The sequence below is a fragment of the Cetorhinus maximus genome, chromosome 23, assembly GCF_964194155.1.
Source record: "Cetorhinus maximus chromosome 23, sCetMax3.hap1.1, whole genome shotgun sequence".
NCBI classification, from domain to species: Eukaryota; Metazoa; Chordata; class Chondrichthyes; order Lamniformes; family Cetorhinidae; genus Cetorhinus; species Cetorhinus maximus.
The window spans coordinates 12,827,303-12,845,870 of record NC_135901.1 but is presented as its reverse complement, the minus strand read 5'-3'; the positions used below and the strand labels follow the sequence as shown (position 1 = coordinate 12,845,870).

The following is an 18,568-nucleotide window of genomic DNA, read 5'->3' as shown; positions in this document are numbered from 1 at the left end:
GTATATTCTTACTGAAATTTTTTCATGCATAATCACAAAATGTTTCCAGCCTAAACACTTTCCCGATCATGTTAATTGTGCGCAGTGCACAGCAGAATTGTGAAAGGCGATTAATGATCAATTAGGTTAACATGAAAGCTGTTCCGTCAACATGGAGAAATATTACCACATTATAATTGTATGAATTGTATTAATTTTACTCTACAGTTTGAAAACTTGGTAATTGTATAGTTTCTGATTGCAGTAACGAATTATGTTCTGAATGAGCGTCATAATCCATGGTTTAGTTTATTCTGCAATTATCACTTAAAATAAAGACAAAATGTTCTAACACATCTGTAAATGCTTTTTTAGCCATTTCTGAAGCCTGTTTGTTTTCTGCCTACAATCGCGCTTCAAGCAGATACAAACGCGTAGGCTGCTTCGATTCAAACGCAAAACGTGTAACCGCTCAATGTCACCGAGTTTAAACAATGCAGAAACAATGCAGAACCGCCAAACCGTTTCATAAATTCTACTAATTCAAAGTCACCCAGATACACAATCTCCTCAGCAGAAAAACACCAAAATCACATCACTGAGGGACTGAAACCCGTTTCACGGAGAAGCAGCTCAATTGTACAAACACTTCCAACAGAATCCAATGTAACATTGCAAGAAAATCTGAATATCGAATCCAGACAACCGCTCGTCACCAAATGAATGAATAATTAAACTAAACAGAAATATGGAATAATGTCAACGGCATTGTGAGTAGGCGGAACATGTTCAATAAATTAATATTGAAACTTGGCATATTTTGTTAATATTGGGTTTGATTTCAAACCGATTTAAACCCTTGTGCAACAGACGGTAAAACCCGCAGCCATTAGATGTCACCGAGGTTAAACATTGCAGAAACGTCAAACTGTTTTTACAAACGTTAGATATTTCAAGTAGCCCGGCCACACAGTATCCTCAGCAGATAAACACAAAATCACAACAACCAATGTCTCAATCCCTCAGCAGCACTTTTTATCAAAACACAGCGGAATTATATAACTCAATTTCAGCAGAATCACATGAAACATTGTAAAAACTTCTGCATATAGAATCCACCAAACTCAGGTTTCATTGGCTGAATGAATTATTAAAATAGACAAAAAAAGCAAAGAATCAAATAAAACAGTTACTAAATAAATGTGTGGTTCTTACCGGCAGTCACCGTCATCATGGTCCCTTGTCCCCAGTAGTCCGTCCCGTATATCACAGTGAGACACACCATGTCAAATACTGCGGCAGACTGTTCACTGTAAAATACAGAGATTTAATCTCACTGCGCTCTCAAAAACCTGATTCCGATACGCCTAAAAGTGAATCAGTGAGATATTTCAGCTTGTGCTGGTCACATTATATTTATAAATGTGATTGGAGTTCTTTAAAAGCCTCTGTGAAGATTTTGCGTGTCCGTAAACACAAACAAAGCGGAAGACTTTTACATATTTTTACAAACCAATATTACTTATACCCATTATTTTATTTAGCTCCCATTTTCTTTGACTTTTCCTGTTGTGATCGTGATCACCAATTTGAACAAACTCCTTCTGAAGTTTTTGTATGAGGATGTCGCTGTGCACAGCACTGTGACCCCACTGCTCTACTTGCACAGTAATAGATGGCGGTGTCTTCAGTCTTCAGGCTCGTCATGTCCAAGGAGAAGATGCTCCTTGAAGTGTCTTTGGACGCAGTAAATCGATTCTTAATTCCTGGGGCATAGTAGTTGCTGGATGAACTTTTGTACCAAAGCAGCCACTCCAGCCCCTGCCCGGGAACCTGTCGGACCCAGTGCATGTAGTAGCTGCCAAGATCGAAGCCGCTGGTTTTACAGGTCAGTCTCAGGGAGCCTCCGGGACGCCCGGTCTCTGCCTCTGGCTGAGTCAACACAACCTCCGACTGGACACCTGTAAAAATATATCAAAAACCCCGAGGATTAATCCTCGTGAACTGATTCCTGACTCTGTGACATTCCAGAGAGAGATTAACACTGAGACGGTAACAGTGAGAGACTTGGACAATAAAAACTACTCACGGGATAAGAAAGTCAGCAACAAACTGAGAGAAATCGCCGACCTCATTCTTCTGGTCACTTGGGGAAAATGGTTCTGTCCAGAACTCAGTGAACAAACCAGCTCCCGGACTGTTGGATTCCGGTCCCAGTGAGCGGCATTTAAATACCCGGCAGAAGGGGGCGGGTTTCCAGGCGCCGCCTGTTGATTCCCTGGTGGAGGCGGCGACTGGATCCACGCCCAACCTTCCACATCCCCAACAGAATGGACTCAGATATTTACAATAGGTTATTGTTAAAAGTGGACATTTTATCTGTATCGGGATATTTGGCTGAATGGATTCATTGTACTGACTCCAGTGGTTCTAATGGTGAAATTACAGTTGAGCATCTGTTAATAAAAATCTAATTCCATTGTAAATTAAATCCATCTATTTCTACATTACTTCCCAAGGGGTTGAACCTAATAAAATAAATTACATTATCAGGGAATAAAGGTCAGTCTGTTTTGCAGCAACCCCGGGTCTCATTACAATAATTAAGCATCATCAGTCATAGGAATTATTATTGATTTATGTAACTAAATGCAGGGGATGAACAAAGTGATTCTATTTACAGCCAGGGTGGCTATCGCTGTATAATTTGGGACCGAAGTTAAGAAGAATCTCCTCACATTATACAATGCCTCTCCTTGCATTTCTCGATCTGCCCCTGACCCGAAGACAGCCCTGTGAAAATTAGCGATAAAAGTAGCCCGCCTGCCTGATAATTCAACAGTAAGTTTACAGAGAAACGTAAAATTTACATCACCTGTTGACAAAGAAGTTAATGAATCAGAACAGACACGGAGATCAGAAAAGTTATCCTTCAGCATCCAAATCATTGCAGCTAATTTTATTGGCCTCCCGCTGTCTACCATTCACTGGTATTGGGAACACAGGATATCAGAGCTTTGCGGCATATTACATAATATCACAAGAATAACTGTTTTATCTTCCAGCGGGTCATGAACTGATCATTTCTCCACTCATTGGCAGCTATGAGAGGGACTGTTAAATAATCGAAATCAGCACAAATTAAACTGTACAGTACACGATGCTAATGAGGTGTAAGAGACCCCTCAGGCTAAATGAGGTGCACAACTGGGAGAATATTCAAGGAATTCCTGCAAATTCAAGACAATTCTACGATTTTCTTTTAATTTAATTTCTTCTGATTTTTTGCCATTCAACTCAGCTTATTAGACTGGAGGATTGGGACCATCAACATCGCTCTCTCGCACTCCATGAAGTTCTTAACAAATCGGCTTTAATAACTGGAATGCCCTTTACTTAGAAATAATATAAATTAAGTAACATGTGGTGAATTTAATATTTTCTGATCGAGTTTAATCTCACAGTGAACACGGCATTCAGTCAAATATTTCCTTAGATGAAAAACCATTTAAAAATGTGTCTTTCGTGTGCGACAGAAACATTTATTGTTTGAATGGCTAAAACCATGTTGTTCATTCATATCCAGGCTAATCTGCCCCACACAGTATTTGGCAGCAAGCCAGCCGGCTGCAGTCAGGGAGGCTCGAATGTCCGATGCTGTTTACAGGAAGCATCAGGGAGTTTGTGCAGCTAATCAAAGATCTGTTTCCTCAGTACTGGCAAGCCAACTTCAAACTCTTAATATTGTCAACAAGGCCTATTTATAACAAATCTACCCAGCAACAACACTGGAGTCAGTTTTCTTTTTTAAGTTGTGAACCTATGTGAACTGTTCCCATCTCTCAGAGAAGAAAAGTTATCCAGCTTCTCTGACACCCTGTTAGCAACAATAGCTCATTGGAGGATCTCTCCAACACATCATAAAATTCTGATGGTTGGATGGATGGGAAGAATTACAGACAGACTATTAGAGAGGACTCAGAGAGAGGATACATTTTATAACAGTCAAACATATACATTTGTGTGATTTTTTTGCCTCTTTACTCCTTCACGGGATGTGGGAGTCATTGGCAAGGCCAGCATTTTTTGCCTGTCCCTAATTGCCTTTGAACTGAGTGCCTTGCTCGGCCATTTCAGAGGGCAGTTAGAGTCCATCATGTTGCTGCGGATCTTGAGTCACATGTAGGCCAGACTAGGTACAGTGGCAGATTTCCTTTCCTGAAGGGCATTAGTGAATCAGATGATTTTTTTTTTGCACAATCGCTGGTAGTTTCACGGTTTCCTCCTCAGGACCAGCTTTCAATACCAGATTTATTATTGAATTTACATTCCACTAGCTGCCATGGTGGGATTTGAATTCGTGTCTTTGTTACTTATCCAGTGACATTAATACAACACAACCGTCTGCCAAAGAATGTAGGGATGACTGCAGTGATGCAGGAATGAATGGTAATTGGATGTCTGGCTATCTTGATTAAGGAATCAATGAATGGGTTGACCGATGTATCGATCGGCGGGCCTGAAAAACGCTGTTCCACCTTCCCATCTTGGTGCATGACTACTTTATGTCTTGAAGCAGGTTTAGTATTTCATTTGTGTCAGTCTAATACCTTCAGTCCCTCCAGATTTTCTGGATGTTTTCCATCCCCAGTCTAACGAGCTGAACGTCACAAGCGAAGGCTGGTGATGTCCCTGCGGTACTGATGATTCTTCCCTGCTGATGGTGAATCATCATCTTTCAGACAGAAAGCGGGTACATAATTCGGTTTCGGATGGAGGATTGTAATATTTGAAATATGTGGTCCTTGCATGTACAACAAAACATTCAACACATCCTCACCCAAATTAGTGAAGGTAACAGACATTACTCACTGGAGAGCCGCATTAACTTACAGTCAGGTCCAGGTAGTTTTATTTATACCATCGCTTTACAAATCCTCACACACTCCAGTTACATATCAGGACTTTCTGTGTGATGATGAGGTGATTACTTGTCAATAAAGCGCAGAGGCTGCTGGGTAGCTGCTCATTATCCTCGGTCTGATTTAATTCCATTTCCCACTGAATTCTGGGACAGATGTGATTCCTTGCTGACAGAATGGTCAGTGTGGTCTCAATCAATGTTAATGATATTAAATGAATCGCAATTTCATTTTGTATGGAATCAAATGCTGAAAATGCTTGATTCAAACAATTATTAATCTTTGTGAATGGATGATATTTGCTGATTATAATTATTTGTCTTGTGAATTGATGGTAATTGGTGAATATAATTATTTATCTTTGTGGATTGATGATAATTGGTGAATATAATTATTTATCTTTGTGTTTTGATGATAATTCTTGAATATAATTATTTACCTTCGTGAATTGATAATGGTTGGTGTTCATAATTATTTATCTTTCTTCGCCTTTACGACCTTCTTCTTCTCTGCTGAAAGATAAGATCCGTTCCACAGGAGGTGAATGATGCAAAAATCACCACACTATCTGAAAACAAAGCCGACAGGTGAGACTGCAACAACTACAGGGATATCTCACTCATAGAGTCACGGAGAAGGCCGTTGCTCGGGTCATGCTTTAAAGATTTCATCTGGTTGCAGGCTGAAGCACAGTGTGATGTTTGTGTCAGAAGATATACTCTGGACATGATTTGTTCCATACGCTCAACACCGTCAACAGGGCACGACTCTAGAAGATTTTTGGGAGAATTGGCTGTTCACCAAAGCTCCCCAGTCTCATCCACTCCTTCCATGACAACATACCCTGCGCTGTACAGATTGATGATTCCACTTCCAACAGATTCGGAGTGAAGAATGGAGTGAAACAGGCCTGTGTCCAACCCCCACTCTGTTGGGCACCTTCTCCATGCAGCTGATCTTTGTCTTCCCTGTCGATATGGAAGGAGTCGACTTACACACTCGATCAGACCGCAAGATCCACAATCTATAAGACAGAAAGCGGAGACATAAACAAATTGAATCCTGATCAAAGAATTGCTCCACGCTGATAACTCTGTCATCAAACCGGAAACTCATCCACAAAGGCTGATGAACTGACTCTCCCATGCCTGTAACTTGTTCTCCCTGACTATAAGCATGGAGAAAACAGTGGTCATGGGAAAAGGTGTTGCATTTCCGTCATTGATCACACTAAATAACAAACAGATGGAAGTAAATTCCGCTCCCTGGGTTCCAAGGTGACAGGCAGCCTGTTCCTTGATGAACAACTTGATACCCGCATGGGGAAAGCAGCTGCCACCTTTGCCTGATTCATGAAATGCCCCTGGAATAACATCAAACTGACCCTTAGGGCCAAGCTGATGATTTATAAGGCCTGTGTTCTCAGCACCTTGTTGAATGGCTGTGAAACATGGGCGACTTACAGTTATCAAGTAAAGAAGCTCCACAATTTCCATCTTCAATACCTGCTGCGCATTATGGGTATGTACTGGCAGGATAAAGTCACGAATGCAGTGATACTCTCAAAGGCAGAGCTCCCAAGGCTAAAAAACTCATCAAACAGAAGCGGTTTTGGTGGCTTGGGAACGTTCGCAGGATGGAAGATGGTCACATACACAAGGACTTTCTGTTTGGTGAGGGAGCTGGAGGCAGGCAACCAGTGAGACACCCAAAACTCCGCTTCAAGGATGCTTGAAGTGAAGGCTCTAAATATCGATTATCACAACTGAGTGTAACTAACTGACAACTGAGGAAAATGGCGACACCTCCTGTGGGTTGGCGTGAATCACCACGATGACCAGCGGCTAAAGCGGCTTGGAAATCGAGGCCAACACCGGGAAAAACAACCAAGCCACAACGACACTTTGTAGCTTCATGTGCAGCACTTGTGGCAGAGCCTGCCTCACAACAATTGGCCTCCTTAGCAATCAGCACATCTGAAATGGGTTTGTTTCCATTGTGTGTCTGTGACCTTTCATAGATGGAAGGTTGTCCAGGATCATCGTGAAATTCACTTGCAAACAATGCGATATGCTTCTCGCTCTTTCTCTCCCTCCCAATCTCCCTCACACACACACAGACCAAAATGGCATCTTGTGCTTCAACTTAAGATGCCACCTTGACTTCCTGGGAGGCTCCTTAGGCCTTAACTATTGAAGAAAATGACCCTAACTATCTAAGAGGTGGTATCATGAACCAATAAACTCTTCCCAACACTATGTTTGTTGAGGTGGACCTTAAAGCTCCCGCCGTCTCTATACAGCTCCCTGGTCAACATCCCTCCCTTTAATCAAGATGAACAAAGTTATATCACCAGGAATTGGGCAGCTTTACTCTGGTGCTGACTTTAATGTGCGCTAATCAACCAGGTTCTTCTGAAATTAGTTGAATTTTGTTAAATTTTGACACGTCCCGCAGAAGGCGATGTGGACGACTACATCTGGGGAAGTGGATTTTTGATGCAACAATATCAAAGATCGAACCTGACAGCGACATTTTCACTGTAGCTGCAATTGCAAAGTTTGGCCAGCAGATGGATGTGAAATCTTGATGACCACATTCTATGAAGCAGGCATTGTCTCAATTAATACTGCACTCGACCCTGTCTCTGTCTTTTTAAATTGGACTCCATCTATTTTTATGTTAGGCCAAACACTGTCTCTCTTTATATTTCAATGTACCCTGTTTCAATTAATACTGCATCAGTCAACACCAATATTTATATCACAGTCTGGAAGTTCCCAATTCAAACCGGATCGGATTTACCTCTGCAGTCCTGTCATATCCAGTCGTAAATGGTGGTGGACAAGTAAACAAATAACAGGAGAATGGGGCTCCACAAAGTTGTGGGTCTGGAGTTATATGTATGGGAGGTGGTGGTGTGCTGGTATTCTCACTGGGCTAGTAAATCGCTGGGGGTCTGGGTTTGAATCCCACCACGGCAGATGGTGAAATTTGAATTGAAAAATCTAATGATGACCATGAAACCATTTTCGTAAAAACCCAGCCTAACAAGCCACACTGTTCTCAAGGGGGCAGATAAGGATGGGCAATAAATGCTGGTCTAGCCAGCACCGCCCCAATTCTCATGAACGAACAAACAAAATATAGGCCAGACTGGGTAAGGACGGCAGATTTCCTTCCCTAAAGGGCATCGGTGAACCAGATGGATGTTTAATATAATCGATTATAGTTTCATGGTCACCATTATTGAGATGAGCTTTGAATTCCAGATTTATTAATTGAATTTGGATTCCACATGCTGCCATAATGGGATTCAAACCCCGATCCCCAGGGAAAAGGCCTGGATCTCTGGGTTACTGATCCAGTGACGTTCCCACTGCATGATCGTCCCTCCCATGTTATACAGGATCCTGGTTCGATTATTAATTCCCTGGGAACTACTTTATTTCTATTGTGCTGGATCAGGCCTCTGTTTGTATTAAAATAGACCCTATCTCATTAACGTTCCACTGGAAGCCATCTCAGTTTGTATTGCACTGGATTCTTTCTCTGTTTATATTACACTAGGCCCTGTCTCTGTTTATGTTATATTAAATCTTGACTATTTCTACATTATAGTGGTCATTGTAACTACGGCACTAGGCTATGTTTCTGAAGAAGAGTCATATGGGCTCGAAACATTAACTCTGTTTCTCGCTCCACAGATGCTGTCCAACCTGCTGAGTTTGACCAGCATTTTCTGTCTTTATTTCAGATTTCCAGCATTTGCAGCATTTTGCTTTTATCTATACCTCTGTTTAAATTATGGCTGCATTACTCCATGTTTCTGTGAGATGGAGAGATAATATTATAAATTAAGACGTTAGGCTAGAAATCGGTATCTGGCAGCAGCCTGAAAGGACGGTATCGGATCGGCCGTATATGCTACACAGCACTTGATATTCATTTTCAGCGCAGTCAGCAGAATTAGATTTCAGATATCCATTCTTCTCCGGCGCCAAAGGCCAATTTCCCACCTATGGAGTGGTATATGTAGGAGGATGCAGGGCATTGTGTTCCCATGTGCTTGTTGCCCTTGTTATTCTGGGAGGTGGAGGTCACAGATATGGAAGGTATTGTTGAAGAGGCCTTGGCGAGTTGCTGCAGTGCATCTTGTGGATGACACACACTGCAGCTACTGTGTGTCGGTGGCGAAGGGAGTGAATGTTTAACTCCTGGATGAGGAGCCTATCAAGGGATTGATTTCTCCTGGTTGGTGTGGAGGTTCTTGAGTGTTGCTGCAGTTACATTCATCAAGGAAAGTAAACAATTTCCAACAGGCATCTGACTTGCAGATTTGCAGATGGTGGAAAGGCTTCGGGGCATCCGGAGGTGAGTTATTCACCACAGAATTCCCAGCCTCTGACCTCCTCTTGTAGCCACAGTATTTATATGGCTGGTCCAGTTCAGTTTCTGTTCAATGGCACCTGCACAACGTTGATGGTGGGTTTCAATGGTGGTAATGTCTTTTGAACGTCAAGGGGAGATGTTTGGTTTCTTTATTTTTGGAGTTGGTCATTGCCTGGCACTTATGTGCTGCTTATATCACTTGCAACTTATCAGCGCAAACTTGTCCAGTTCGGGATGCAATAAGTAAGGATGATTTCATCATCTGAGAGGTCATAAATGGAACTGAACACTGTGAAAATATGAGCAAACATCCCCACTGCTGACCCGGTGATGAAGGGAAGGTCATTGATCAAGCTGCTGAAGATGGTTGGACCAAGGACACTTCTCTGAGGGACCCCTGGAACGATGCCCTGGTGCCGAGATGATTGGTCTCCAACAACACAACATCTTCATATTTGCTAGGTGTGACTCCAGCCAGTGGAGAGACTTTCCCCTGATTCCCGTTGACCTGACACTTTCCAAGGCTTCCTGATGCCACACTCAGTTAATAGCTACTTTGACATCAAGTACTGAAGCACTCATGCATCATGTCTGGAAGTTCGCTCTCTTGTCCATGTTCAGACCAAGTTTACAATGAGCTTTGATGCTGGCTGATCCTGGTGGCTCTAGTCTGAGCTTTGGTGAGCAGGTCGGCGACACCTTCAGTCATTTTACTGATGATTGAGAGTAGACTGATTGAGCTGCAAAGGGACGGACCTGATCTGTTGTCCATTACGTACAGTGTTCTAGTTTCACGCTGTGGTTCATCATTTTCAGGTATACCCAGTCTTGCTTCTGACCTGCTGGCCTACATTCCTCATTGTTCCCAGGCTGGATGTTAGACTCGTAGACGTTTACAGCACAGATGGAGGCCATTCGGCCCATCGTTTCCGCCCTGGTAAACAAAGATCTGACTACACTAATCCCATTTTCCCACACTTGGCCCATAGCCCTGGAAGCTTAAGTGAACATTTAAATCCTTCTTAAATGTTACTAGAGTTTCTGACTCAATCGCCCTTTTGGGCAGTGAGTTCCAAATTCCTACCACCCTCTGGGTGAAAAAGATTCTCCTCAAGTCCCCTCTTAGCCTTCTACCAATTATCTAAAATCTCTGCTCTCTGGTATTTGACTCCTCTACTAATGGAAAAGGTGCCTTCCTATCCACCCTATCTATGCCCCTCAGCACACCCTCAACCATCGTGGCTCCAAGGAAAACAGCCTCAGCCTATCCAATCTTTCCTCATAGCTCAGACCATCCAGCCCAGACAGCATCCTGGTAAATCTCCTTTGCACTTTCTCCAGTGCAGTCACATACTTCCTCGAAATGTGGTGACCAGAACTGCACGCAGTGCTCCAGTTGTGGCCTAAGCAACGTTTTATACAGTTCCAGCATAACCTCCCTGCTCTTGTGTTTTATGCCTCAGCTAATAAAGGCAAGTAACCCATATGCCTTCTTAACCACCTCATTTACCTGCTCTGCTACCTTCAGGAATTTGTGGATAGGCACACTAAGGTTTGAGTGAGAGATATTCTGGTCCATGAGATTAAAGGGTGTGATTGAATGCAACTATCCTGCTGTTAATGACCAACAGTATCTCGTTGATGCTAAGTTTTGAGCTGCTGGATCTGTTCTGAATGTATCCCGTTTAGCACAGTGGCTGTGCCACACAACACAATGGAGAATGTGCTCAGTGTGAATACCGGCCTTGGTTTCCGCAAGGACAGTGCAGGGGTCAATCTCATCTATATCAATAGTGTGATGGGCCGGAGATCAGGTAAGGTTTTCCCTCGTGTTGGCTCTCTAACCATCTGTGGCAGGTCCATTCTGGCAGATACGTCATTCAGGACTCATCCAGCTCCGGCATTCTTGGTCTTGTCAAATGGTAATTGATTTTGTAAATTTACAGCACATCCATTGCCCTTGCTACCCTCAGTGTTTCTTCCTCGCAGTGCTAAAGATGAAGAAGTACAGATTCATCAGCTGAGGGAGGGCAATAGGTGGTAATCACCAGGAGGTATCTCCACCCAGATATTATCTGGTTCTGCGGGACTTCAATATGATGTCAATATTGTTGCACTCCACCGTGTCTCTTCATATTATACTGGGCCTGTCTCATTGTCAGTGCTCTCGCCCATGTTTCTGTTTCTGTAACACGGGACCCTGTCTCAGTTATTGCTGCTCTCCACCATGTCTCTGTTCATATTATACTGGGCCTGCCTCATTGTCACTGCTCTAGTCCATGTTTCTGTTTCTGTAACACGGGACCCTGTCTCAGTTATTACTGCTCTCCACCATGTCTCTGTTCATATTTTACTGGGCCTGTCTCATTGTTACTGTTCTAGTCCATGTTTCTGTTTCTGTAACATTAGGTCCTGTCTCAGTTATTTATGTAATTGTCCTCTGTTTATATTACATTAGTATATTCCCTTACTTTATTGCACTAGATCCTGGAAATAGGAGTTAAACAGCTGCAAGATAAGAGAGGTCTGCGGATCATGAACACAAATCTGGGATGCAGGGAGGACAAGTTATAACATCTAAATAGGCACCCATGATAACTGTTCACACCATTTTGCTGCCTTATCTTTACTATTTCCACCCCAGCCAATTTCCACATTATTGCACTTGTGCAGTGCAGTAATAACTGAGGCAGGGTCTAATGTAATTTAAATACAGGAATGATCTAGCACAGAACTGAGACAGCGTCTACTGAAATACAGAGACAGTTCTAGATTAATATATACAGAGTCAGGTCAATTATAATATAAACAGAGACAGGGCCTTGTTTAATAGAAGCAAAGACAGGGTCTAGAGTAATATAAACAGAAACAGGGTCCAGTGTAATATAAATAGAGACAGGGTCTTGTGTATTATAAACATACAGGGCCCAGTTTAATATAAACAGGGGCAGGGCCTAGTGCAATATAAACAGAGGCCGGATCTAATGTAATATAAACGGAGACAGCGTCTAGTGCAAAATAAACAGAGACATATCGAGTATAATATTAACAGAGACATGCCGAGTGTAATCTAAACAGCGACATATCAAGTGTAATACAAACAGGGGAAGAGCCTAGTATAATATAAACAGAGACAGGGTCTAATGTAATGTAAACCGCGACAGGGATCAGTGTAACATAAACAGAAACAGGGTCTAGTGTAATATAAACCAGGGCAGGACCTGGTGCAATATAAACAGAGACAGTGTCTCATGCAATATAAACAGAGGCATGTTGAATATAAAAAAAGAGATATGTTGAGTGTCATATAAACAGGGCCAGGGCCTAGTGTAATACGAACAGAGGCAGGGTTGACTGTAATATAAACAGAGACAGGGTCTGGTCTGTGTAACATAAACAGGGACAGGGTCACAGTCGAACGCAAGATCGAGACAGGGTCTCCTGTCCCATCAAACACTCCCTGGACAGGTGCAGCATGGGGCTAGGCACAGAATTTAAAGCTACCTCTACATTGTCACATTGAACACTCCCAGGGAAGATGCAGCACGGGTTAGAGAGAGGGAAACTCCCTCAACACTGTCACCATGAAACACTCCCAGGGCAGATACAGCACGGGTTAGATACGGTTAGACACAGTCTAGTGTAATGCATAGACAAGGCCCACGGCTCCATCAAACAGCCCCAGGGCAGGTGTAGCATGTGGCTACATTAATAATGTAAAGTTCCCTCTACATTGCCACATGAAAAACTCCCAAGGCAGGCAAAGCATGGCTTAGATTCAGGGTGAATCTCCCTCTACACTGTCGCCATCAAACATTCCCAGGGCAGGTACAACACCGTTCAGATACAGGGGAAAACTTCCTCTACATTGTCCACTCAAACACAGTCAAGGCATGTAGGGTAAGGGTTCTATGCAGTGTAAAGTTTCCTCTGCACTCTTCATCAGACATTTCCTAGGAAGCTCGACACTGGGGGCAGGTTAAGAGGAAAGCTGCCTCTGCACCGTCACATCAGGCATTCCTAGGGCTTAGGTACGGGGCAAATCTCCCTTTACACTGTCTCATCAAACACAGCCATGTCAAATACAGCATGGTTTAGATGCGGAGTAAAGCTCCCTCTGAACTGCCCTATCAATTACTCTCAGGCCAGGTATAGCACAGTTTAGATACAGAGTAAATCTCCCTCTACACAGTCGTATCAAACACTCCCAGGGCAATCACAGTGCAGGTTAGGTGCAAAGTAAATCTCCCTCTACACTGCCCCATCAGACACTCCAAAGGCAGGAACAGCACGGGTTAGATACAGGGAAAGATCCTTCGGCACGGCCACATCAAATCTTCGTGACTGGCTGCAACACAGGTTAGATAGAGAGTAAAGTTTCACCTGCAGTTTCCTATCAAGCACTCTCAGGTCAGTGAATGCTCAAAACAGATTTAGAGTAAATTTCCCTCTACGGATTCTAATCCATTTCATTAGATCCATTTAGATTGAAGTGTATGAATTGGGCTGAGAGAATACATTGGCGACATTGAATTCATGTTGTGGAGTAAAGACAGTGACCCAGGGTGGAGAGACAAGACAAAGAACCAGAGAGGAGAAAGAGACAGAGAGAGAGGATAGAGGAAATCTCTACAAACACATTTGCCATGACATTATATTTCATGATAAGTGGGAATCTTACTTAATTCTGAACATAGATATCATCGTGACATAATTCTCATATAACTGATTTGAAAAATGCCCAAAAAACAATTGCTACTGAAATCGGTTGATGTATTTGCATGTTTGACTCTATTTCTGTGCTGTGTTGATGGGGAAATATTTGTTGTGTTTTTGTGTCTCCAGAATCTAATCTGGGACTTCTATTTCTGTGTTTATTTACATAAACGCCTCACTGATTTCAATGAAGTGTTCATGGCAGCAAAACCAGATAAACACAGATACTTATTGATTGGTTTCAACTCAAAACAAGGGTTTATTTTAAGAATACTGACAGTTGGTACAAAATTAATAGAAACGTCTTCAACATCCATTAGAACAGATGTTATTTATTTCAAACAATTAAAGATACATTTCAATTAATAATTCAGTTCTGAAAGTTCTACTGTCACAATCAATGTTGAATATTTGAACAGGCTGGGATTCCACTGAATGTCAATTTGTTGGAAGATTTAACCCATTTAAACCGGACAATTTAAAACAGCAGCCAGAGGAGCGACCTATAATTATATTAATCTCAGAGTTTTCAACATGTCACAACTAGCATTTTAAAATGTTAACATTTAGGAAGAATTTGCATTTATAGAACGCTGCTCACGACCCCATGTCTTTAAGCCCTTGAAATTCGTTGATGTACATTTGTTGAAGTTTAGTCACTGCTGTAATGTTGGAAATCCATCTGGTGTGTGAGTTGTGCACAGCAAGCTCCCACGAATAGAGCTGTGAACAACGACGAGATAATATGTGATTTTAGTTGAAGAATGAATATTGGTCTAGGATAGTGGGGAGAACAGTCCTGCTCTACAGATTGGTACCAAGGAAGATTTTTCACCTGTCATCTGCCTGAAAGCCTGAGCTGTTTTTCTCTCTCTATTGATGCCCACTGACATGCTGAGTGGTTATTTTTTGCCCTGCTTTAGATTTCCAGAACCCGCAGTATTTTGCAGCGTTTTAATTCGTTCTTGGGATATGAGCATCAATAATGAAGTAATTCTTGCACTTGGCCCTGTCTGAGTTTATTCTAGTCCAGAACATATATCAGGAATCACTGCACTGGACCCTGTCTCAGTTTCTATTAACCGAGACCCTGTATTAGTAAAGGCTGCACTGGACATTGTCTGAGTTTAAATTGACCAGGACCATGTATCAGTAAACACTGCATTGGACCCTGTCTCAGTTTCTATTAATCTAGACCCTGTATTAGTAATAACTGCACTAGGCTCTGATTCAGCTTATATTAGTCCAGACCCTCTATCAGTAATCATTGTAAAGGACACTGTCTCAGTTTATATTGATCCTGATCCTGTATCATTAATCATGCACTAGCCCCTCTCCTAGTTTATAATAATCAAGTCCCTGAGTCAGTAATCACTGCACTAGGCCCTGTCACAGTTTATATTAATCTCGATCCTCTGTCAGTAATCACTGCACTAGACACTGTCTCAGTTGACATTGATCTGGACCTGTATCAGTAGTTAGTTTATATTATCACAGAATCACAGAATCACACAGTGCAGAAGAGGCCCATCGGCCCATCGAGTCTGCACCGACACGTGAGAAACACCTGAGCTACCTACCTAATCCCATTTACCAGCACTTAGCCCATAGCCTTGAATGTTATGATGTGCCAAGTGCTCATCCAGGTACTTTTTAAATGATGTGAGGCAACCTGCCTCCACCACCCTCCCAGGCAGCGCATTCCAGACTGTCACCACCCTCTGGGTAAAAAAGTTTTTCCTCACATCCCCACTAAATCTCCTGCCCCTCACCTTGAACTTATGCCCCCTTGTGACTGACCCTTCAACTAAGGGGAACAGCTACTCCCTATCCACCCTGTCCATGCCCCTCATAATCTTGTACACCTCGATCAGGTCGCCCCTCAGTCTTCTCTGCTCCAATGAAAACAAGCCAAGTCTATCCAGCCTCTCTTCATATCTTAAATGTTTCATACCAGGCAACATCCTGGTGAATCTCCTCTGCACCCCCTCCAGTGCAATCACATCCATCCTATAATGTGGCGACCAGAACTGCACACGGTACTCCAGCTGTGGCCTCACCAAGGTTCTATACAACTCCAACATGGCCTCCCTACTTTTGTAATCTGTGACCCGACTGATAAAAGCAAGTGGCCCATATGCCTTTTTCACCACCCCACTAACATGCCTCTCCGCCTTCAGAGATCAATGGACACATGCACCAAGGTCCCTTTCTTCCTAAGAACTTCCTAGTGTCATTCCGTTCATTGAATACTTCCTAGTCAAATTACTCCTTCTAAAGTGTATCACCTCACACTTTTCAGCGTTAAATTCCATCTGCCACTTATCTGCCCATTTGACCATCCCGTCCAAAACTTCCTGTAGCCCAAAACACTCAACCTCACTGTTAACCAACCGGCCAATCTTTGTGCCCTCCGCAAACTTACTGATCCTACCCCCGACATAGTCATCTATGTCATTTATATAAATGACAAATAATGGGAGACCCAGCACAGATCCCTGTGGTACGCCACTGGACACTGCCTCCCAGTCACTAAAGCATCCTTCTGTCATCACACTGTCTCCTACAACTAAGCCAATTTTTTGAATTATATTCTGTCCTGACTCAGTTTTTATGAATCTCGACTCTGTATCAGTAATCACCGTAGTAGACCTTGTCTTCCTTACATTAATTTAGAGCCTGCATCTGTAATCACTGCACTGTACCCTGCCGCAGTTTATATCAATCAAGAGCCCATGTCAGTAATCACTGCACTGGACACTGCCTCAAGTTATGTTGTATGTATCAGTAGTCTCCGCACTAGACTTGTCTCAGATTATATTAATCTAGATCCTGTATCTGTAATCTTTGCACTTGAGGCTCTCTCAGTTTATATTAATCTACACCCTGTAACATTAATCATTGCACTAGGCCCTGTCTCAGTTTTTATTAATCAAGACCCTATATCAGTAATCACTGAAGTAGACACTGTCTCAGTTAATATTGATCTGAACCCTGTACCAGTAATTACTGCAGAAGACCCTATCTCATTTTATATTGATCTTGACACCACATCAGTTAACTCTGCACTCGATTCTGTCTCACTTTATATAAGCCTGGTCCCTCTATCAGTAATCACTGCGCTAGATCCAGTCTCAGTTTATATTAATTTAGTCCCTGCAGTAGTAATCAGTGCCCGAGCCCGTGTCCCAGTTATATTTATCTGGGCCCTGTGTCATTGGACACTGCACCAGGCCCTGTCTCAATTTATGTTAGTTCAGACCGTGTGGCAGTAATTACTGTACAAGAGCCTGTCTCAGTTTATATTAATCTAGATCCTTTTTCTGTAATCATTGCTCTCATCCCTGTTCTGGTTATTATAATCTGCACCCTGAATCTATAATCACTGCACTTGGCCCTCTCTCAGTTTCTATTAACCTAGACCCTGTATCAGTAATCACTGCAGTAGGCCCTGCCTCAATTTATATTTATCTCGGTCCTGTATCAGTAATCACAGCATTGGACATTGTCTGAGTTTATATTGATTGAGACCCTGTATCCGTAATTACTGCACAAGAACCTGTCTCAGTTTATATTAATCTGGATCCTGTGTCAGTAATCCCTGCACTCGACATTGTCTGAATTTATGTTGATTGAGACACTGTATTAGTAAACACTGGGCAAGACCCTGTCTCAGTTTATATTAATCTAGATCCTGTATCAGTCATCACTGTACTATGGCCTGCCTCAGTTTATATTAGTCCAGACCATCTATCAGTAATAATTGCATTAAGCCCCGTCTTAGTTTATATTAATCTAGATCCTGCATCAGTAATGACTGCACTAGGCCCTGTCTCACTTTATATTAATCCAGACCCTGTATCAGTAATCGCTGCACTTGGACCTATCTCAGTTTATATTGATCGGGACACTGTATCAGTAATCACTGCAATTTGCCCCGCCTCAGTTTATATCAATTTAGACCCTCTATCAGTAATCACTGGACTTGGCCCTCTCTCTGTTTATATTAATCTAAACCCTGTATCAATTATCACTGCACGAGAACCTGCCTCAGTTTATATTAAACTAGGCTCTGTGTCAGTAATCGCTGCACTGGACATTGTCTAAATTCATATTGATTGGGACCATGTGTCAGTAATCACTGCACTCGGCCCTGCCGCAGTTTATATTAAGCTAGATGCTGTGCAATATGCCATGCTTCATTTTGTTTATCAATCTAGGCCCTGTATCAGTAATCACTGCACTAAGCCCCATCTCAGTTTACATTAATTTAGTCTCTGCAGCAGTAATCACTGCCCGAGCCCTTGTCCCAGTTATATTTATCTAAGCCCTGTGTCATTGGACACTGCACCAGGCCCTGTCTCAATTTATGTTAGTTCAGACCGTGTATCAGTAATTACTGTACAAGAGCCTGTCTCAGTTTATATTAATCAAGGCCCTGTTTCAGTAATCACTGCACTCATTCCTGTTCTGGTTATAATAATCTGCACCCTGAATCTGTAATCACTGCACTTGGCCCTCTCTCTGTTTCTATTAACCTAGACCCTGTATCAGTAATC

General features: G+C 42.5%; 1 pseudogene; it reads right to left on the bottom strand.

The window, feature by feature from the left end:
* Window positions 1–1,323: 1,323 nt before the first annotated feature.
* LOC144697811 (Ig heavy chain V region pseudogene) lies at window positions 1,324–10,217 on the bottom strand (annotated as a pseudogene).
* Between the last annotated feature and the right edge of the window lie 8,351 nt (window positions 10,218–18,568).